The sequence below is a fragment of the Heterocephalus glaber genome, unplaced genomic scaffold, assembly GCF_053883595.1.
Source record: "Heterocephalus glaber isolate CG9 unplaced genomic scaffold, H.glaber_assembly_v1.0 deba00001564, whole genome shotgun sequence".
In the NCBI taxonomy this organism is placed as follows: domain Eukaryota; kingdom Metazoa; phylum Chordata; class Mammalia; order Rodentia; family Bathyergidae; genus Heterocephalus; species Heterocephalus glaber.
The window spans coordinates 11,981,331-12,005,459 of NW_028258351.1; the positions used below are offsets into that span (position 1 = coordinate 11,981,331).

At 39.6% G+C, this 24,129-nt stretch overlaps 1 long non-coding RNA gene across 3 annotated transcripts; it reads left to right on the plus strand.

The window, feature by feature from the left end:
• Nucleotides 1-23,256, plus strand: LOC110344378 (uncharacterized). Of its 3 annotated transcripts, none has more exons than XR_015443184.1 (4): nucleotides 1-74; nucleotides 2,606-2,834; nucleotides 4,415-21,496; nucleotides 22,676-23,256. It is a non-coding gene; the product is annotated as an uncharacterized LOC110344378 (long non-coding RNA). The 3 variants fall into 3 exon arrangements; XR_002386946.2 differs by having other exon boundaries at nucleotides 4,415-4,533; XR_002386947.2 differs by having other exon boundaries at nucleotides 4,415-4,523.
• The last annotated feature ends 873 nt before the right edge of the window (nucleotides 23,257-24,129 follow it).

The window sequence follows — 24,129 nt, forward strand, 5'->3', positions numbered from 1 at the left end:
CGGGGAGGGCCGACGGGGGCGTCCTCGCTGACGCGCGCGGTTGGGCCAGTGCCCCCGCACGGGCGGCTCTCAAGGTTAGTGCCGCCCGGGTTCGCAGTCTTGTGTGGTCGCTTGCTTTCTGGAGATGTGGGTGCCTTCCGCCATCTGTGATCCCTCGTGCTGGTCACAGAGCCCCCTTCTTGGGACCAGTCCCGCTTTGAGGAGGGAGGCTGATGGGTTTCCATACCTCGTCCAGACGCCAAATAGCTTATTATCAGGAATTGACTTCATTGAATCTTTTAAGAACCCTGAAAGGCCCTAAGCAGCGAGGAGGACAGAAAGGGCTCAACGTGAAGCCCAGGGTTTGGGATGGGTTGACATATCTCAAGAAATCCACCCAACGGGTTTTCCTACAGGCATCTTTTGCTAGCCAATCACTACATTTTCAATGGCAACTTGTTGCTTGGATTCTAGTCAGAACCAAGTACTTGTATGTGAGGGGAAATTGGAATCAATCCCTTTACCACCCACTCAGAAGCTACTACCGTGGTTCTACAAATATACATCTGCTCATTTCAAGAAAACTACACATTCTGGGCTTCATGGAGTCTGCGAGTTGCTCCTTCTTAACCCAGCATGTACAGCTCAGGCTTCTGCGTCAATGTTTTGACGGACTGTCTAGAAAACCAGTAAATAATGGCCTCCCCAGGCTTTCAGGATTACAGTAGTATTCCAAGGTTTGGGGGACCCACGGAAAAACAAGTACACGTATAACTGCCTTAACACTAAAATCTTGCTATTTGAAACGAGTTTTCTGTGGAACCTAGAATCTAGGTCTTCGACTGAAAATCATCACTGGTACTAAGGAATATGCGAAAAAATCCATAAACAGACACCAGTCAGTCATTTGAGAAATCACAGTTTCTATGTCCCTAGAGAGACTTTGCTAAAAATTGGCAATATGACATAGCAACTGTCTCTAAGGGAGCCCAGCAACCAACTTATTTGGAGATTCTTCCAGTATCTGAAAAATAAAGGAACAAGCTAAAAATTATGCTGAAAGAAACCATCAGTTCTTTCACAAAACAATGTTTAAGATTCTTGCCCAATTAAAATCATGTTTTTATTCAATATCTAACATACCAGGCTGTTGATGATATGAAGACTAAAACACTCTAACTTGCTCTTAAACTCATAATGATGTGGGAACGAGGTCCAAAAACCTTTCAAATGGTGTAAACTAGCATACCAATAGTACTGTAGAAGCAATGGATAGCTATTAATTGGGGATAAAGATACCTGAAAAAAACAAGTGTCCAGATTGAGAGGAGTTTGGCTCAGTGGTAGAGAGCTTACTTAGTATGCATGAGGTCCTAGGTTCAGTCTCCAGCATCACAAGAGGGGAAAAAAGTGATGGTGTAATCTCGAAGAGTGGATGAGATTTTACAAGGCAAAAACCAGAAGGGCATTGAAGGCACCAACATAAAGCACAGAGACATGAAAGCACATGCCAGAATCATGTTAAAGTCATTGTGCATCATAATCTGATGTGGTTAAGAGCAAGGAATGTGTTGAGACCAGAGGCAGGGTGTAGGACAGGAAAAGTAGGTTTGATCCAGGATCTAAAGGGTTTTATATGCCACAGCTAGCATCTGGAGTTTATCTTATGCTTAATTAAAAGCCAAGATAGGGTTTTAAACAAAGGAGCACTGCCGCTGCCACCCACCTCGAAAGTGCAAGGTCTCGAGTTTGATCCCCGGTACCAAAAGCAAAACAAAACAAAAAACCAAAACACAACAAAGGAGCAATATGCTCAGATCTGTGTAAAGAAAAACCTGGTGACAGTGAAGGAAGACAAGTGGGTGACTGAAATAGGAGAAATTCTGGAGATAAGGAAACCAGTTAGAAAGCTATTCCAGTAGTGAACTTGGGATATAACATAAGTCATAGACTGTCTGCTGGGTTGTTTCATTATTGTCGTTGCTGCAGTGATGTAATGGTTATTACTGTGTTGTATTATTGTTGGTACTGTCTTGTTTTTCCCTCTCAGTACTGGGGATCAGATCCATGGCCTCATACATGGTAGGCAAGTTCTCTACCACTAAGCTACATCCCAAGTCCAAAAACTTTAGACTATGGGAAGAGAAGAGGCATAGATAACCTTGAAGTTTTAAGTTGAACAAGAAGATGGCAGGGGAAATGCAGAAAAATAGTCATATTTGAGAGTATGCAGGTTGTAGATCTGAATTCAGTTTGAACTGTGGCAAGTTTGGGGTACCAACAGTGATCCCAGGTAGAGAAGTCCAAGAGGCATGTGAGATCTCTAGAGATTAGGTAAAACACATAGGTTAGAGTTGGAACATGAAAGTAGATGAAGTTGCAGAGGGAAAGAGGATAGAGCAAGAAAAAGATGGGCACCAAGGATGGTACTTGGGCTGCAGCATATAGTTATTTGCACAGGATATTCAGGGCACAAGAGCATCAGGCTGAGTATCCCACTTTGAGTTGGAGGAATATAGGTTCCAAGAAGTCTATTCTTGGGGAAATGTCTTCCTGGGTGGGTGATTTGGGATGAACCCACTGGGAAACCAGTTTTATTCTGTATCTCCTTTCCTGTTCCCTTTAGGAAGTGTGCTGCCAAGCTCTGTGTTGCCAAGCTGTGTACCCTGGCCCAGGGATGTGCCCAACCAGGGTATCATGTGCCATTGAGGGGATAGCATTAGCTTCAAAACAGAGGAGCCAGCAGAAAAAAACAGAACAGTCAGAGAAGTTGAAGAAGACCTGAGGATTTGTTTCCTGGAATCTCAGAAAGGCAAGAAGGTGATTAATGAAGCTGCAAGGTGCAGACAAATCAAGTAAGATTGGATTTGGCAACTGGGTCAGAGGCTGCCTTGGAAGGGTAGTTGCAGCGGAAGGGTGGAGTGGGCAGAAGCCACATTGGAGCAAGCAGAGAGGGAGGTATTAGGGAAGGTCTTTCTGAGGAAAGGAAAACTTACTTCTACTGAAGATATAAGGGAAGAACCAGTATAGATGAGAGATTAAGTGTATATTAGAGAGGGTACAATTGCTAATATTAAGAATTTGGTAAACTAGAAGGAGATGGAATCAGTGGGTAAGGTGGAGGGGACCAGTTTTACAGCTATTGCCACCCTTTTCATGTCAGTGATTATATTTCTCCACCCCATGCCCAGAGATTCCTATCATCTCTTTGCCGGATCTCCTACTCTGTCCTTGTTGGGATGGCAGCCTTTGTATTGGGCTTTCCACCCAGCAATTCACAAACACACTCGGCCCCCATGTGGGCATAGAAAGGAGGTACAGAATAAAACTGGTTTCCCAGTGAGTTTGCCCCCAATGACCCACCCAGGAAGACATTTCCCCAAGAATAGAATTCTTATAACCTAATATATCCCTCCAACTCAAGCAGAGGAGATATTGTGGGGTCCAGTGGTACCTTACAGAACAAAACAAATAGGAACAGAATTCTAGTATGAAATCCACACTATTAGAAAAGGAAACTTTTATAAAATCTATAAAGTAGCACCATCTTCCACTGCATGCAAGCCCCCTAACTACGGCTTCTATGGTGTTCCACCCAGTTAAAACAAACAGGGCTAGGGCCAAGGATTTAGCTCAGTGGCCCCATGGCTGCCTAGTAAGTGCAAGGTCCTGAGTTCAATCAAACAAACAATAACAACAACAAAAAACAGCACCAGTCTCAAGGCAAATTTTCCATCCTTTGCTTCTCCTTTTTTGCTAATGGCACTAATCTTGCCATGTGTTGGCCAAATGCTTCTATTTTGATGAAAAAGATCAGTTCTTTATGTTGGATGGAAGCCTGGCAGAGGAACCAGCATATAGGAAGGAAAGGCCCTGGAGTCTAGCACATCATTTTGCAATTCTATGAAACTCATTCACATCTGAACACTGTCCCAACTAACTCTGAGATTTGCTTTGGTCAGAAACCCTTCTGATATTTTATCAGGCCTTATAGTATACTTTAGAATGCATATGTTGGTAGCCTACTGGGCCAGATTCAGCTCCTAGATGTTTTGTTTGATTAAATGTGATTTAAATTTTTTGAGACAAAATTTAGAATTTAGAAGTTTTATAAGCCTGAGTAGCTAGCTTCTCTTAAAAATATTATCATTTTTTCAATCCCCGGTACCAAAAAAAAACAAAAAAAAATTATCATTTTCCTACAATACTAATTTATCCATCAAAAGTGAAAAAACAAAAACATGGGAGTGGTCCTATAAGGCATTTCATGTGATTTTCTTTATAGCATATTTCACTCATTTGCATTCATTGCCAGTAGATATTTGAGTTTTTAAATTCCTGATGTAAAGTGACCTATGTGGAGTTTAGGAAGATTAAATCTCCCTTTCAATTCTTACTTCCTCCTTAACCTCATCCCTGGAATGATTGAAACCAGCCAGAAGTGATCTGCTAAGACTTTGATATTGAATCCTAGGACTTCCTGGGCCCAAAGGAACCTATATCCCTTCATTACATTTTTTCTACAGAATGAGGCATGTACCCAGGTGAGTACAGGTAAGCTGGTTTTATACTTTCCCTGCTACTCCTAAACCCCATCCTTGAATCAAGCTTTGTCTCTTCCTCCTTTGGCCTAAAGAGCTCAGAATCAGATTTTAAGTATATTCAGCATTTGTTGTAAGTTATGTATAAGATTATTTGTTTTGAAACATTATCCAATGTAGACTCTTTGGATTTGGAGCCCATGGGTACAGAAGTCCAACTGTATTTGAATTATGCAAATTTGAAATAATTTGTTATAAACAATAATACCTTTCTATATGAAATCTCAAGCAATGTGGGGCTCTCACAATTGTCAGGAATTGCATACTTTCAAAACTGGTAATGGGAGCCAGGCATGATGATAACCCCAGCACTTGGGAGTCTGAGTAAGGAGAATTGCTGTAAATTTGAAGACAGCCTGGGCTCCATACTGAGTTCAAGGCCAGCCTGAACTACATAGGGAAACCCTGTCTCAAAACAAAAACAAACACAAAGACTGGTGATGGTGAACTAGAAACTATTTATATTATTGCCACATGGCGGAGCCAGTTTAGCTGCAAGAAATAGTATCTTTCCTTCAATAAATTTATGTGTATTGCTATAAAAAAGTAATCTTGAAATGTGGAGGTTTTAAATTTTATTTGAAGGTTTTTGGACTATCTTTTCCATAAAAGCCAGTTGCTCTAGAATTTATGTGATTGAAGCATACAGTAAATGGTGAGAGAAAGGAAGCATATAGGAGGTGAGAAATAAGATTGAAAAGATGTTAAGGCCAGATCATAAAGCACTTTGTGGAACATGAATCCTTCATTCATGGGAAGATTACATATGCACAAGATCTCCCAAGGAGAAAAATGGAAGAGAATCATCTTCAAATGATATTGTTACTAAACAAGGCCTGTTTCACCTGTTGTGCAGGATACCAGTTACAGAAACAAGATTTCCAAAAGAGAAAGCATTTATTCATGAGGTGGCTATATGTGGAGACAGAGAAAAAAATCTCAAATCCGCCTCCCTGAAGATTGGAGGTACTTATGTGCTAAGGAGTGGGGAAACATGAATGGGGGTTAGGAAGTATTTGGTGGCCTGCATATATGTAGTTAAACTTCACCTTACTGCCATGACTCATATGTCAGAGATGTTATCCATACTTCTAAAATTAGTGATTTTAAAAGTCAACTAAATTCAGTAGCATAGCAGGATACATGGTCAGCACTCAAAAATCAGTAGTGTTCCTGTACACCAATAATAAACTCACCGAGAAAGAAATTAGGGAAATGGGCCGGGGATTTAGCTCAGTGGTTTCGACGCCTACTGCGCAAGCGCAAGGACCTGAATTCGATCCCCGGTACCAAAAGAAATTAGGGAAACAATACCTTTCACAATAGTGTAAAGAAAAATTAAATACTTAGAAATTAACCTAACTAAGGAAATGAAAAACATCTGCAATGAAAATTACAGTACTCTAAAAAAAGAGGAAATTGGAAAATGGAAAATACTCCCTGTCCCAGGACAGGCAGTATGGCCATACTTCCAAAACTGTTACACAGATTTAATGCAATCCCAATCAAAATACCAAGAGCATTCCTCACAGAACTAGAGGAAACAATCCTAAAATTCCTATGGAACCAAAAGAGACCTAGATAGCAAAAGCATTTCTGGGCAACAAGGGCAAGGCAGGAGGCATCACAATCCCAGACTTGAATTTATATTACAAAGCTACAATGATAAAACAGTATGGTATTAGCCAAAAACAGACTTGTGGATCAATGGAACACAATGGAGGATGCAGAAACAAATCCAGGACACTCAGCTCCCTTATCTTTGACAAGGGGGCTAGATACTTTCCCTGGAGGAAGGATAGCCTCTTTAACAAATGATGCTGGGAAAACTGGCTATCCACATGCCAAAGATTGAACTTAGACCCATATCTCTCACTATGCAGTAAACTAAAATCAAAATGGATCAAAGATCTAAATATTAGGGGCCGGGGATTTAGCTCAGTGGTTTCACCGCCTGCTGCGCAAGCGCAAGGACCTGAGTTCAATCCCTGATACCAAAAAAAAAAAAAAAAGATCTAAATATTAAAACAATACTACTGGAAGACAAAATAATAAAACTTTTTTTTTTTTTTTTTTGGTTTTTTGAGAGAGGGTCTCACTATATAGTTCAGACTGGACTTGAACTCACTATGTAGCCCAGGCTGGCCTCAAACTCACAGCAATCCTCCTGCTTCAACCTCCTGAGTGCTGGGTTTACAGACATGTTCCACCATACCCAGCCCAAAATAGGTAAAACCCTTGAAGACAGACGTAAGCAAGGACTTTCTGAACAGAATTCCAGTTGCACAAGAAATAATACCGGAAGTAACACATGGGATCATATCAAATTAAAAGCTTCTGCACAGGGCCAGGGATTTAGCTCAGTGGTTTTGCCACCTGCTACGCAAGCGCAAAGACCTGAGTTCGATCCCCCGGTACCAAAAAAAAAAAAAAAAAAAGCTTCTGCACAGCAAAGGAAACAACCAATGGAGTGAAGAGACAACTTACAGAGTGGGGAAAATTTTTGCCACTACTCCTCAAAGTACTAACATCTAAAATATGTAAAGAACTCCAAAAAATTAGACCCTGCAAATTTAAAGACCCAATCAAAAAATGGGCATCAGAAATAAATAGACACTTCTCAGATGAAGAAGTAAAAATGGCCAGTAAATGTATGCAAAGTGTTCAATATCTCTGGGTATTTGAGACATGCAAATTAAAACAACACTGAGATTTCATCTGACTCCAGAAAGAATGGCTATCTTCAAGAAATCAAATAATAACAAATGCTGGGGAGGCTGTAGGGGAAAAGGAATCTTTCTTCATTGTTGTTATGAATGTAAACTGGTACATCCACTATGGAAATAAATCAGTATGGAGATTCCTCAAAAAACTAAAAATACAAATTTCAATTCAACCCAGCTATTTCCCTTCTAGACATCTTTTGGAAAGAGTTAAAGACATCATATCACAGTGATGTCAGCATACTCATGTCTATAGCAGCACAGTTTATACTAGCTAAGTTTTAGAAGCAGCCTATATGTCCATTAACAGATGAGTGGATAAAGAAAATGTAATATTTATACACAGTGGAGTACTACTCTGCCCTAAAGAAGGGTAAACTGGAGACATTCATAGGAAAATGGGTGCACCTTGAGACCATGTTAAGTGAAGTAAATCAGACATGCCAACTTAAATATTACATGAGAAACCTAAAATATAAATAAAGTGCAAAATAAAAAATAGACAATAGGAAAAAAAGAAAATTTTATGCAATATTCATTGATAGACAACTTAAAAGAATAATTCAGGAGCATCTAGTCATTTTAGAGAGCACATACCCTTCACGTACTTAGTTCTGCATAAAGAAGTGATATACAGAGCTATCCATTGTGCCAGTTTGCATAAGAGAAAAGAAATGAACAGTCTTTTTTAGTAGAAGAATGAGCAAATGCAATGGGTTAATGAGAGAGTGGTTTATCTACACAAAACTAATCAAAATAAAATATTTAGTATTTCTACAGGTTAAAAAAGTCAACTAAAAGCGGGGGAAGCAGATTAAGTCTAGGAAGCAAATAGCTAAGAGCAGGTGAAGACGTGGGTTAAGTCTCTAGTGTTTATTCAACTTGGCATTATATTTCTCCAAAATCAGCCCCCTGTCCATTCATCGAACTGCCTATTGAGCACTTACTGTTTGGAAGCAAGGCCAGGGGTATAGCTCAGTGGTGCCACACCTTCCTGGCAAGCACAAGGTCCTGAGTTCAATCCCTGGTACTGTAAAACAAACAAACAAACAAAAAAACAATTTGGAAGCAACTGTGCTAGGCTAGGTGCTTGAAATACAAAAAGGAGTAAGACTTTAGTCCCTGACTTCACAGAGCTTCAATTGGGGGTGGGGGATGATCAACAAAAGTAATCATTATTTTTTGATTAATACTAAAAACTTTTATTGAGCATTACTTTGTGTCGACACCGTATTAGACAGAAAAACAAGAAAACTAGACAGAATGTTTACATTCTAGTGGAAGGGGCTAAACAATAAACAAACAAACATATATGATTTGAAATAATGGTATAAAGAAAATGAAACGGGGTGATATGATAGTGATGATAGTGACTGGCCAGGGGCAATGGTGACATGAAATCCTCTTCAAGGAGGTAACCATTTGGGCCGAGACTGAATACCAATAAGGATCTAACCTTGTGAGAATCTGTAGAAGAAAGTTGCAAGAAGAAGGGAAGGAAGTATAAAGGCCTTGGCATAGAAACAAGCAGTGCTCAACAAAGTCATAAAGAACCCATGCTGGGCATGGTGAAGCATTCCTGGAACCCTAGCTACTCAGGAGATTGACACAGCTGGATTTCAAGTTCAAGGCTAGCCTGGGTGACTTAGACCCTGCCTCAAAAGAAAAAGAAAAAGAAAAAGAAAAAGCAAGGCTGGAAATGAAGCACAGTAATAGAACATTTGCCTAGCACATGTGAAGCCCTAGACTCAATGCCCAGTACCCAGAACAAAACATGAAACAAAAATAAACAACCCACAAAAACAAAGGGCTGGGGATTTAGTTCAGTGGTTCTGCTGCCTGCCTCGAAAGCACAAGGTCACGAGTTTGATCCCTGGTACCAAACCCCCCCCCCCCAAAAAGTGTCTTTTCAGCATTATAATCTGGCACCCGTGGGGTTAGCATTATCTTGGGCTCATTCTCCTGTGAATCGTCCCAAGTCCAGTGGAAAAAGGACTGACTTTTTCTCACTTCTTCCTAAGAATGAAGACCAACTTTCCTAGAAGATCTCTCTCTCTCTCTCTGCATTTTATTGTCCAAACTGAAGGCATGTGGCTTTTCCTGCAGCAGTTTGGCCAGGAGGATGGGATTACCCTTGCATCAGTCAGGCCTGTCCTGAGTGCAGTGGTCAGTCCCCACAGCGGCACTGCCTCTTCTCAGTACTGCAGGGATGGGATGGATGTTGAGAGCCAACCTAATGTTCACTGCATCATAGAACTATGTTAGATTTTATTCTAAGTGCAATGGGAAGGCATTTTCGTTTTAAAGACTGAAGGACATTTATGTTTTTGAGGCTACATTTGAAGATATTTACATTTGTTTACAAAAAAATAATGTTACAAATACGTAAAGGACTTCTAAATATCAGTAAGAAAAAGCCAAGCCAATAGAAAAAGGGACAGACATTTCACAAAAAAGGAAGCATAAATGGCAAAATACCCCAGGAGTGATGAAAATGCAAATTAAAACCAAAATAGGATGCCATTTAATACCTACATAAGCAAAAATTTTAAAGACAGACATTTAAAAATATTATTGATAATCTTATATACTGCTAGCAGGAATATAAATTAATATCACTTTAGAAAGCATTTGTCAGTGCATTACATGAGGCTTAACAATAGGGGCAGATTCTGAGAAACATATCATTTGTCTTGTTGCGCAAAGACTACACATAGGTCAATCATTTGATAGGGCCTCTTGATATGATCAAGAGATGCAGTAAACATGAGATGGATTAGGCTGCTGCCTGTGTAACATAGTAGACTCATAGTAAACATTTTTAAAAAGTATAATAAATACATAAACCAATAACATAGTTGTTATTTATCAAATATCATGCACATAATTTGTACATGCTGTATATTTATGTGACTGGCAGAGCAGTAAGTTTATACCCACATCCCCACAAACATCTGAGTAATGTGTTGTGCTACAACAGGACACAGGTCACTAGGCCATAGGAGTTCTTAAGCTCTATCATAATCTTTTCACTGATACATTCCTTATGTCACACATGACTATCTAAAGTTGAAGATGCACGTACTCTATGACCCAGGAACTCTATGTTTGGGTTTACTTATACCCCAGAGATACTCTGTCCAACACAGTAGCCATTAGCTACTTGAGCTATTTAAATTTAAATTAATTAAAATTTAGGCTAGGAGTCTAGCTCAATGGTAGAGTATGTGCCTAGCATGTGCATGACCCTTGGTTTGACCCCTAGCTCCAAATCAAATACACAGCGTATTAACTATTGTTATTCTCTTTTCATTTTATTATAAAGTTTTGCTTTTTTCATAAAATAAAAAACAAAAGCAAGAATTAAAAACTATAGTTTTTCTTCTTTTATTATTTATTGTTTATTGGTACATTTTAGGTATACATTATGACCACATTCATTATTGGGAATTTGTACCTGTACATGATATAGCTTGGTTCTTATTTTTTCCCATTCCCCTTTCCTTCCTTCAACCCCTGGACCCCTCCCTATTTACAAAAGCTTTGTTTGCGAAAAACTGTAGTTTTTCAATTGGAGTAGTTATATTCCATGTGGCTGGAGGCTACTTTATTGGACAGTATAGATATAGAACATTTTTATCATCACAGTAAGTTCTATTGAACAGTGCTCCCCTGGAGAAATTCTTGTATATGTGTACTAGAAGTCATGGTCAAGACTTTATTTTAGCATTGCTGGTGATTTCATAGAACTTCAAAAGATCCAGTAGTTCATCAATATATTTGCATGAATTGTGATGTATTCATTCAATGGAATACTACAATGAAATGAAAATTTACATGGATGAAACAGTGTTTAGTGCAGAGTAAATAGTGTGCAGCCTTTTTTCAAAAGCTAAAAAAAAACACCAAGCAAATTAAATCCTGTATTGTTTAGGAATACATATATGAGTGGTAAAAGAATAAAAATAAATAAATAAAACAAGGGGTCAGAGTGGTGGCACACACCTATAAGCTCAGTACTCTGGGAGGCTGAGACAAGAAGATTTCAAGTTCAAGCCCAATGTGGCAACTTAGTGACTTAGTAAGACTTGGTCTCATAAAAAGGGCTGGGGATATAGCTTAATGTGAAAGCCTTGGGTCCAGTTCCCAATATCACAAATAAATAAAACAAGAGATCTCCAGCACCGTAAAATACAAACAAAACAAAAGTCCAAGGGAATGTTAAACATCAAATTCGATAGTATTTACCTTTGGAGAGAAGACACATGAATTTTGAAGGTATTTAAAGTTCTTTATTTCTTAGCTAGTGTTGGATGGATGGGTGTTCGTATTTTTGTATATATGAAATATTTCTTCTTAAAAAGATCACTGTGGTCCTGTGCAGTGGTATATACCTGCAATCTCAGTTCCTCAGAAGGCTGAGGCAGGAGGATGACAAGTCCAAAGTCAGCCCAGTCAATTTAGCAAGACCCTGTTTCAAAATAAAAATAAAGGAAGAAAGAAAGAAAGAAAAGGAAGGAAGGAAAGAAGGAAGGAAGGAAAAGAAGGAAGGAAGGAAGGAAGGAAGGGCTGGGAATGTGGTAGAGCATTTGCTTTGTATTCAAGAGACCCCAGGTTCAATCACTAATACCTAAAAAAAAAATCGCCATGACTTGCAATGTAAATGATGGACCAAAGAGAAAAAGGAAAGTAAGCAGGAGACATCTTAAGAGACAATAATTTGTTTAAGCAAGAGGTGAATAATGATCTCGATCAAGAAGATAGAGGTTGAGGGCCAAGGATTTAGCTCAGTGGCATCATGCCTTCCTCACAAGCGCAAGTTCCTGAGTTCGATCCCTGGTACCAAAAAAAGAAGGCAGCAGTGGAAAGGAACAGTAGATGAATATGTAATATATTATGCAGGTGCACCTCTCTAACCCTGTCATACTGTGGCAGAGGTTCACATGTTGTGATGTGGAATATAGAGGAGGAATCTCAGAGTCAGATGGGAGGGTTAGGGATGCTCCTGGGAGAGATGAAAGACCACCTGAGTTTCAGTTAGGAGTCTGATAATGGCCAGGGAGAAGAAATTCTAGTTGGAGATAAGAGCTTATGCAAAATTTTTAAGGTTTGGAAGCTTCAGGCTTGAGCAAGGAGAGAGAGAGAGAGAGCCAACTGTGCCCACCAAGGAGTTGAAATGTTATCCTGAAAGATGCAGGGAAACTGCCACCATTTTTCTTTCCTTTTGCCATGGAGAAAGGAAGATCTTTGTTCCAAACAACAAAATAAGGCACTAATCCTCAGCTAGAAGGAGATCTATCTATCTATAAGGAGGCTCTGAGTTTCTCTGAAAATGTTTCTCTTTGTACTAAGGACCCTTATAAAATGATCATCCACCATAAGACCTACATTTTATTGAGGTATAGACAAGTTGGAATGAAAAAAAAAGGGAAAAAAGGAAAAATGACATCTATGAAACAGGAGAAATTTGGCCCAATGAAAAATAATGAAATGGCATTGGAGACCTTACACCCTGGTTCATTTTAGGAATGCTGTTAGACTAGCTTTACTTACTTGCAAAACCGGAGCGTTCTTTAATTCTTCTTTTGTTTATGGGCTACATTCTTTACTATCTGAAGCAAATACTTTAATATAATAATTATAGTGTTATTCTCTTCTTTTTCTTGAGACAGCACAAAAATCTCAAAAATAAAGTTAGCATGCAGGAGCTGGTGACTCAGTTTCACCTTTTCCAGTGTGTACCCTTTGTACTATTTTTTTTCTTCCAATTTCCATTTTTGATTCTCCCTTTATTTTTCTTGTACTTAATTTTCTTTCTTCGATGTTCCAAGAAGAGTGATTCATCAGATAGAAGTAAAACAGCACATTCACAGCTCAAATGAAAACTGAAAAAGAAATAAGATGCATCTTCATCTTGAAAGTGGATAGAAAAAATGCTTTCTCTTTTTAGAACTGAAAAAAATTATGTTCCTTAAAAGCTCTCAATGAGAAAACCTGATTTCAGTTGGGAATGTAGCTCAATGATAGAGCACGAGAGAGAGAGAGAGAGAGAGAGAGGCCTGATTTTGTGCATTAAATAAAAAAGGCAGTATGGAATTAGGAAAAGAGGACATAGTTTGAAGTCTATTATGCCTTTGCTTTAAGTACTAGTGCGTATTATAGGCAGCTAAGTTAGATAGAAACTAATAGGCGGTCAGATAGGGACAGGGCCTTGAGAGAGTTTGCAAAAGATGAGAACACACCAAAATTGTGGCTGGAGACACATCCATTGACGATCAGGCCTCAATATAAAGATGCAGTGACCAGCCCTACATACTTCCCTAAGGGATAAACAATAATTTGAGATTGTACTATAATTTGTATCACCTGGTCCAGTAAAGTCCAGGTAGATATCAGTCACCCAGGTAGTTGACCAGAGCATCTGGATCCATTCCTTCCCAAAAATGCCTTTGTTCTTTCCATGTGCCTTTGCTATGTGACTTTCTTGGATCAATATTAGCTAAGCAGCTATACTTGTAATCCTATAGGTTGATTGTGGTTTGACCCACATTGTACCCACATTGTGACTTTGGTGTATAAATTACCCCTGACAAAGGACCTTGGTGGCAACCTACTTTTGGGGACCCCCTCCCCCCGCCCCCGTCTTTCAGGAACTATCTCTTTTTTTTTTTCCGGTACCAGGGATCAAACTCGGGTCCTTGCGCCTGCGGGACAGATGGTGGAACCACTGAGCTAAATCCCTGGCCCCAGGAGCTATCTCTTAATAAATCTTTCCTACTCTTAACCTTTATTGTTTCTTAGGATTTATTCTTCAATTTGGGGGGACATGAATTTGGCATACCTGACATCTAGTAGGTTGGGAATTATAATCCTCCTATATCAGTGGTACTATTTGTAGGTATGTACAGTCATTTAATATGAATGTCAGTTTTCCTTTCTGAAAAGTGGGGTTGATAATAATACTACCTATGATATCTAAAATATATTGAGTCTATACTATGTCAAAGGCATTGTTCAGTGAGTCTTAACTTATTTAACCCTCAAAATAATCCTAAGTAGAGAAATACATTCTATTACTATCTCCATTTTACAGATGAGGAAATGTAAAAACAGGAAAGAAATGTAACTCGCACATAACTACACAGGTAGTAAAGTTGTAGAGTCAGGATGTAAACCCAGGTAGTCTGATTCCAGAGACTAAGAGCTTAAATTCTCCAGGCCTAAGCACCAAAAGATATAATGTAAGTGAAGCATCCTGAAATTCAAGTACTTTAGACATGTCAGTTTAAATAATAAGCCTACAGATTTAGGAATTGCTGAGAGTTGTTTTACATCATTTTCTGGTTTGCCACAAAGCAACCATTTGTGGATGGTTTAGGCTTATTGGTGTTTTTACTCTAGGTTTTGACAAATGGAATGTCCTCTTGAAGAGCTTTTCTTGGGCACATAGAGTTTTTCTTGCAACTGTTAGGTTTGCATGTTGGCCCATTTAAATTTGTTTGGTATAGGTAGAAAATAATGATAGTCATTCAGTATTACAAATGAGAAATCAAATATAGAAGCCTTAATTAGATGATTAACAGCACTATGAAATTAAAAAATCACTATCCAGGCCTGGGGATTTAGCTCAGTGGCACCATGCCTGCCTTGCAAGCACAAGGTCCTAAGATTAATTCCCAGTACAAAAAAAAAAAAAAAAAAAAAATCACTATCCCTACTTAGAGTGCTCAAAACAGATTGTGGAGGGATTGGGGGTGTAGCTCAGTGGTAGAGCATTTGCTTAGCATCTAACATGTATGAGGCCCTCGATTCAATCCCCAGCATTGGAAAAGAGAGGGGGCAGGTTGTGACTCTTTAGCAAAAATATGAACTTGTTAACAAATCATTAAATATTTTCTTTAAAACAAATATGACCCACATCTCAAAGTGGGACAAAGTCCTTTAGACTAGTGATTTCCAAGTAAGCCAAGTTTGGCTTTCCAAGTAAGCACTTTTATGAAGTACCATAATTATAAAATCATTTCAGGAATCCAAGGCTATGATTCCTTAATGGCAGCAGAGTTTGTGTCATCTTTGGTGGAGTTGTTTAATGATGCCCTTGAACTACCAGTAAAATCTACAAATAACAGCTGGAGTGAAAAATGACCAGTTCTGGGGTGATGATTTGTTTCAAAAGGAAAATAGCTTACCAAATGACATGCAAGAGAGTACAAAGACCTCCTTCAAGTTGTTTATTATTGTTAAACATATTTTTAAATTTCAATCATGTAATCGGAGGGCTCATAGGATCTTACAAGTTATCCCATGTCTGGTCCCTCAGTTTGGAGTCTTTGAAAGACTATGTGACTTCCTGGAGTTGAGCAGCTCATTAGTGACTGAAAAACCAGTTTTTCAAAGCCACTGTTCATAAATCAGCAGCTTCATGTATGTTTGGTAGCTACAACATTTGCATGAGTAATGGTGAATATTCATAGCAGAGTAGCTTAACAAACTACGGAAATCCAGCTACTTAATTCAAGTAGAATTGTGGCTTACTCAAGGACGAGGCTCCAAAGTCAAGCAAAATTTCATGTAGTCAAAAATTGCCTTGGAAATGTCTTGGGAATGTATGTTACCTTTTTATTACTGTGACAAAATACCTGAGATAATAAAGCTCATGGGGAAAAAGTTTGTTTCAGCTAACATTTTCAGTCCACATTCACTTGGCTGTTACTGTAGGCCCAGGGAGATATGATACATTATGGCAGTTGTATGTTGTGGGAGAAACTGGTTGCCTCGTGGTGGCCAAGAAGTGGAGGAGGGAGAGGAAGATGCTAGAGTTCCACAATCCCCTTTGAGGGTTTGTCCTCAGTGACTAAGATCTCTCACTAGGTCCCACTTCAAAGGTTCTACTACCGTGTGGTGACCAAGTCTTTTAACACATGAGCTTTGGGAAGATATTTAAAATCCAAACTATAGCAGAAGGTATCATCAGAGACCCAAATACTTTCTCTTAGTAAGCACAGCAGAGCCAGCTTTTATTCTAGCATGGAAAGAAATGGCTATTTCTTTGGGTGAGAACCAAATGAAGTAGATGATTTATGTGTAGGGGCCATGTTGTTTAAAACATGCAAATTCTTTTGTATTTCTTACATTTTTCTGGTCTTTTTTTTCTTTTGTAATGCTGGAGATTAAACACAGGGACTCATACATGCCAGGCAAACTCTTTACTGTGAGCCACATCCTCAGCCCCCCAAAAATGCAAATTCTTGATCACAAAGTGATCCTCAGCTTATGAGTTACACTTAGAGATACACGAGGGAAATAGGACTGGCAAGCAGAGCTGATTTTCCCATTTCTTCACTTCCTGTTCACTTCAGGGCTTGTGTTGAGCAAGATAGCAGGTATCATGGCACTTTAAGTTATTCTCTTTCTCTCTCCTATCTCCTCTTTCCTCTTTATTTTTCTCTATTCCCTCCTGTCTCTCTATATCTGCTTTCTATTTTAATAAATATGTTAAATGTGTCAAAAGTGAGGGTAAATTTAGTCAATATATGTATTCTCTAGCATATAGGACGTACTTTATAAATGTTCATTCTTAAGCCAAGTGTGGTGGTGCACACCTGTATTCCTAGCACTCAGGGGGCTGAGGCAGGAGGATCACCATAAACTCGAGGTGAGCCGGAGCTACATAGTGAGCTCACTGCCAGCCTGAACTACACACCTAGACCTTGTCTCGAGGAGAAGAAAAAAAAAAAAGGCCAGGGGTTTAGCTCAGTGGTTTCATCGCCTGCTGTGCAAGCACAAGGACCCGAGTTCAATCCCCGGTCTCCCCCCGCCCCGCCAAAAAAGGTCATTCTTGATGTAAGAGGACCCAAAAGCCATATTTCCTGATCCCAAACCCTAGTTCAGCCACTAATAAGCTCTGTGTCCCAGGACACATGACTTAAATCCTCTGTGCCTCAGTGTTGTCCCCCATAAAATGGGAATGATAAAAGTAGCACTCTTGTTCTGCGATTGTTATGAGGATTAAGTGAGGTATAGTTAAAGCACTTAAGCAAACATAAGCACCTGCTTATAGGAGGCTACTTTTATGTGACATTACTATATTCAGGTAGCTCAGAGAACCATTTTGATGATTTCTAACAATGCTTAATGAAAACAATTGGTGTTTTTTGTATGTGGTAGTTCCATTTCTCAACTCCAGTCTCAGTCTTCCCATCAGATAGCAATTGCCCATAAGGCAAAAGTGCTGAATAATTTTCCTGTAAAACTGAATGATTTTATTACTAACAGGGCCAAAAGGGCAGAGTGTTGGGAGGAGTGGTGGAGTTGAGAGGAGTGGTGCTTCTTCCTAGCTGTGTGACCTTGGACAGATCACTTAACTTCTCTGAACTTCAGTATCTCTCATTGTAAATCATGAATAAAATGACAGTACTATCTCAAGAGTGGCTGTGGGGATCAAAAAGATATGTGTAAAGGGCCGGGGGTTTAGCTCACTGATTCCAGTGCCTGCCTCGAAAGTGCAAGGTCCTGAGTTTGATCCCTGGTACCGAAAAAGAAAGATATGTGTAAAAAATGTTTTATAAACTGTTAGTTAATGTGAAAATAGAAGCGATTGTTGTTACTAATTTATTTAAACAGGGGCTAAAACTATTGTTGCTGTCGAGAGTGTCAGAAAAAATAAAAACAAATAAACCATGAGTTTCCACACCAACACTTGAGGAACTCCAGATCTAGAAAGAGCTCCAAATCTCCAGTTTCTATGAGGACTCAGTCTTTCGAATTCACACTAGAGTATTCCATGTTTTTCAGCACGATATAAGTGAAAACAAACCATGATGTAAGTTGTTTGCCAGTTCATCACCTTAATGTTTTCGAGATAAGCTTTTGTGAAAAGATTACATGAGTGTAAAGATATTTGTGATTAATGTATATATTTGGTTCTCTAAAGCCACCGGCATAAAATTGAGTATAACTTGAATTTTTTTCATAAGATATAAATTCCTTGGTTTTATTCAGGCTTGTACTATTGCCGCCCTATTTCCTCAAAAGATGTAAATCTATTCAAGAGGAAAAACATGATTTCGTTGTAGGTACTCAGCATTTTATATAACTCAGTGTCCATGGTGGAAGAGATGGGGGTGATTAAAAAACTTGCCCCTGAAATTAAGCATTATTTTATTAAAATAAATGAATGTGTTGCAGCTGGGCATGGTAGCCCACACCTGTAATCCCAGCACTCAGGAGGCTGAGGCAGGAGGATTGTGGTGAGTTCAAGGCCAGCCTGGGCTACATAGTGAGACCTTGTTTAAAAATTTTTTATTTTATTTAATTTTTTTTTTTTTGGTACTGGGGATCAAACTCAGGTCCTTGCACTATTTTTTTTTGGTACTGGGGATCGAATTCAGGTCCTTCCGCTTGCACAGCAGGTGGCAAAACCACTGAGCTAAATCCCCGCCCCCCCCCAAATTTTTTTTAAATAGATGTGTGTGTGTGTGTGTGTGTGTGTGTGTGTGTGTGTGCGCTGGGAACTGAATCCAGAGCCTTTTGCCTACTAGGCAAGCACTCTATCTTTGAACTGTACCCCTAGTCAGTCCTGAATTCTAACTGTAATGAAAACACCTGCATTAGTCAGAATAGACTAAGTTATGTCTAGGGCACTGGTGGTGAGCCTATGGCATGTGTGTTATGTTTTTCTTTTAAGACAAAAGATGTTAATGTATGAGTTGTTTTTTCTAGACTAACACCTCGATATTTGGGTTTAATTGCAGTGTTGGCTGTTTGCAATAAATGAGTGGATTTGGGGTTTTGTTTGGGCCCTCGGTCTCTAAAAGGTTCACCATCACTGGTTTAGGGACTTAACATAGGGGCTGTTTCTCATTTACTCATGAGCAAGAAGCTCTGCTCCTCATGGTTATCAGAACCCCAGACTGACAGATTCTGTGACATCTTTCCACAGTTGCCATTTCAGGGGAAGAAAGAATCTAAAGAGCACGCATAACATTCTGCTTGTTTGCCTAGAAGTAACACCATTAATTTTATCCACAGCCCCTTGAATAGAACTAGTCACATGGACAACCAAATGGCAAGAAGGCAGGAAAATGTGAAAAGAACAAAAATATTGAGTGACAGATATCTCTACTGCAATTCCCAAAAGAGTAAGATGTTCTCAATGACTCAACTACTCACCTTCTTGCCCCACAACCATGTACTGTAGAGGGAAGAGCATGGACTGTGAGTTCAGACTCCCCTGGATTTGACTCCCAGACTATCTCATACTACTTGTTTGACTTTTTTTTTTTTTGGTACTGGGGATCAAACTTGGGAACTTGTTCTTTCGAGGCAGGCGCCGGAACCACTGAGCTAAATCCCCAGCCCTACTACTTGTTTGACTTTGAGCAAGACATTCTGTTTCTCTAATCTTTAATTTCTTCACTTGTAAAATGGAGATAGCAACACCCAACTTTTAGGATTATTACAAGGATAAGAAGTGATCTATGCAAATGCTTTGACACAGTAATACTTGGTGCTAATTATCACAAGGAACACAAGCAAATATTTAAGGCAGCAGGTCAGTGCTGCCAGATATGGTGAACTATCTCAAGGAGTGTTGTAACATTTCCCAAAGGCTCTCCAACCAAGATTATTGTAAATTTCCTTTACTTAAATAAATTCTCTACAGGTCATTAAAAGTAGAATATGATACTGACATCACTCTTGCCATATTAGGAGTGAGGTGAGGTTTTCTTTATTCTGCAACCTTTGCTCCTTTTGTGATATCCTCTCCCCTAGCCCAGGCCCCAGGCTTTGGATCAGCTTTGATGTAAATCCCATCTTAGTCACTCTCTTTTTGTTAGTTAAGCATTCTGAGCTCAGTCTTTCTCATTTTCAAAGTTGATACAATCATGACTACTTCATAAGATTGTTTATAGGCTCAAATAATGCAGGTAAAAGTCCTCCACATAGTATAACTAACTGTCCTTGGATTTAGTTCCTTATGATTATCCTGAAACTTCAGGGGATGAGTTCTATCAAAAATTGGGAGCACTGGAGGTATAACTCAGTGGCAGAGCTCTTGCCTAGCATGTGCAAGGTCTTGTGTTTGATTCCCAGCATCATGGGAAAAAAAAAAAAAGAAAGAAAAAAAAATGAAACCCAAAAAGGAGGAAAAAATAATGAAAACTGTGCTTATTAGTGGAAAGATTGAGAAGGAGTTCACTAACGTTGTTACTTCTCTACTAGGACTTGTAGTCCTAAGGTCAAAACCAGAAGCATGAATGTTGGAATTTCAGGTATCTGATAGAAGGTAGAGAAAACAATTGGAACAAAGAGGATGGGGTCCTGTTTTGAATTCTGGAATTTCACGTCCTTCTAAGGCAGGCTGACTTTTTATTTTCACAATAGACATAGTTAACGATAGATGTAATTTTAGTGCATGTTCTATCTATTCTAAAATGAAAGGCAAAATCAAATGCAATGACCATTTATGATATTGCCTAGCTCTGTTTAAACTAGTTAATATTTCTTGCTTGTGTGAATGGGCAAGGTCATTACATTTTATACGGGTGAAGAAACTCTTTACCGATGACCTGTAATTCCCCAAGATTGTTATATGTCCTAGAACAAAGCTGATTCATAATTCAGCTAGGTGGGGCAAAGGTATTACATTTTCAGTCTTTCTTATCAATTCCTGAATTTAACTAAACTATGTGGGAATCTTTGAGAATCTTAGAACTGTCAAGCTAATGTATACTCTAAGTTTCTCCTACCCAAACCACTTCATTTTCCAAAGGCCCAAGAGAGGAAAAGGACTTATACAAGACAATACAGCCAAGAGTGGAATTCAGTTTTCCTGATTCCAAGTCTATTTTGATATATAAATTTTTCTGTTTTCTTTTTCCTAACCTACCATTGCCTGAGATCTGTTTTTTCTTCAGTCTCCATGCTTCTACTAAGTCATGTAAACATTCAGATTTTCACAATCATTCTTTTTTTTTTTCCTGGTACCGGGGATCAAACTCGGGACCTTCCACTTACAAGGCAGGCAGGCGGCGGAACCACTGAGCTAAATCCCCAGCCCTCTTTCTTTATCCTTAAAGCATCTTACAGGGCTACCAGATTCTCTTTGAAAAATCCCAAATGAAGAGATACAGTCTTGAGGCTTCCCCACAAAAAAACTCTCCTGGGACCTCCAAGAAGACAGAGCAAACTGTAAGCCACAGTCTTTAGCTGTCTGTCTCTCTCTCTCTGTCTCTGTCTTTATCTTTGTCTTGTCTCTGTCTCTGTCCCTCCCTCTTTCTCTCCCTCCCACACTGTGATCTCTATTTTTGTATGTGTGTGTGTGTGGTACTGGGGATTGAACTCAGGACCTTGTGCTTTCAAGGCAGGTGCTGCGCAGCTGAGCTAAATCCCCAGCCCCCCCCCTTTTTTTCTGTCCCTCCCTGTGGCAAATTTAGCTACTGTAATATTGATGAAAAAAATTGGGGGTGGGCGCTGCGGTTATACCTCAGTGGTAACTTGCCTAGCATGTGCAAGGCCCAGGGTTTGATCCCTAGCACCACCATTATCACCCCCCCAAAAAAATCTATGACCAAGATGGAGCACACAGAGACAGAGGTAGTTCAGGCCAGAGCTGCCTCTTCCTCAGCTCATCCCAGTTGTGTATGAAAGAGAAGCATAGACTAATATGGGGGGGGGGGCATGAAAAAAAGAATGGAGAAACCAATTTTATAATCTTTAAATTCATCAGCTTTTTACATTTGTGTTCTTTCCATTTAAGGCTTCTTGGATCTAGTTATGATTAATAGAGCACATTGATTTGAAGTTTCAGATCTTCCAAAGCACTATTTTGTAATAACTATTTTCTAAACATACTGCCTTAAAAAAAAAAAAGTGACTGTGATACAAATAATGTTCCTGTTCTAAGTATTCATATTAAATAGATCCATTCTCTTGGAGCATAACAGACTGAAAAATAGCAGTAATTATATAAGCCAGAATTCATACCCATCAGTGTTGAAGCTCAAAACAGTGCAAAAACAAAAGGCAGTATCCAGTGATTAATAATTTCATAGCTTTTGTACATCTGAGAAATGAGTAGTCAGATGAATTTTTATCTTTGCATGTTTTTATAAGAATTGTGGATGTGCCTACCTTAACAGTTATTTCTTGTATCTTGAAAAATATTTTCCACACTTTAAATGTTTTATATTAGAGATTTCTTTAATGTACACTTGTCAAATATATATATATAGTACCAATGTTACTATTTTTTTGTTTTAGATGTAAGAGCATGCTCGTGTTAGGTACTTACATAAATTGTTACTTTATGTTTTTCTTATATACTATCTTTTTGTTTGTTCATGTGGTTCAAATATATTCTTTCTGGAGGTCCTGGGTCTTGCAGGGGATGCTGAGTCACCCCGCTGCAGGAGGGCAGGTCTGTGCACGCCCTGCTGAGGTCCTGGGTTGCACAGAACACACCGAGTCACCCCACTGCAGACAGGCAGCCACCTGGTTCCACACTACAAAGACGCAGAGGACACCAGACCACCAGACCAAGGTACTGAGTCCCGCTGCTCCCGGCCCAGAGGTAGGGGCTTCTGAGCTGCCATCCCACTGCTCCTGGTCCAGAGGAAGGGGCTTCCCGGTCACCATCCCTCCTGCTGCTCCCAGCCCAGAGGAAAGGGCTTTTAGGCCACCTTCTGTCCTGCTGCTCCTGGCCCAGAGGAAGGGGCTTCCAGGCCACCAACCCTCCCACTGCTCCCAGCCCAGAGGTAGGGACTTCTGAGCCGCCATCCCACTGCTCCTGGTCCAGAGGAAGGGGCTTCCCAGCCACCATCCCTCTCGCTGCTCCCAGCCCACAGGAAAGGGCTTTTGGGTCGCCATCCCTACTGCTGCTCCCAGCCCCTGTCCCACCTCTCCCAGCTCAGAGGACGTAATCCATGCAGGCGGCAACAGCCCCCCCCCCCAGTAAAAATGAGAAAACATGTAAATAAGTCTCAAAACCAGACTTCCAGATCACCTGCAGCAACCCCAAAGGGAAATGAGATGGAACACTCTGATACTCAGCCACCTGAACCCACTGAACTGGCAACAAAAGGGGATCTGGAAAAAATGAAATCAGAAATAATTTCTCAGATAACAGGAGAAAGTGTGCCCCTAGTGCAAGACATGATTAATAAATCTAGAGAGGAGCTGAGGAACATGATGGAATCCCAACATAAGAAACAAATGGAATCCATAAAACAGATGCAAATAGATTTCCAGGACATGAAAAACTCCATTGAAAGTCTACACAGCAGAATGAGCCAATGTGAGGACAGAATTTCAGATATAGAAGATAAGATTGCAATTAATGACCAGGAAAAGAAAAATTGCTTCAAAATTATAAGGGAACATGAGAAATCAATCCAGCAGCTGCTAGATGATGCAAAGAAGAATAACATAAGACTGATTGGGCTCAATGAAGAAACAGGAGAGAGTGCAGATGACATAAAAAATCTCTTCACAGAAATAATGGCAGAAAACTTCCCAAGCAGGGGAAAAGAGCTTGACATACAGATAAGTGAGGCATATAGGACTCCAAATAGCCTTGATCAAAAAAAATCTATGCATAGGCATATAATTGTTAAGATTCCAGAAACCCAACAGAAGAACAAAGTTCTCCAAGCAGTCAGAGAAAAGAAACAAATCACATACAAAGGAAACCCCATCAGAATCACAGCAGACTTCTCAACACAAACCATCAAGGCAAGAAGAGCTTGGAGTGACATATTCCAAGCCCTAAAAGAAAACAGCCTCCAACCCAGATTGATGTACCCTGCAAAACTATCTTTCAAAAT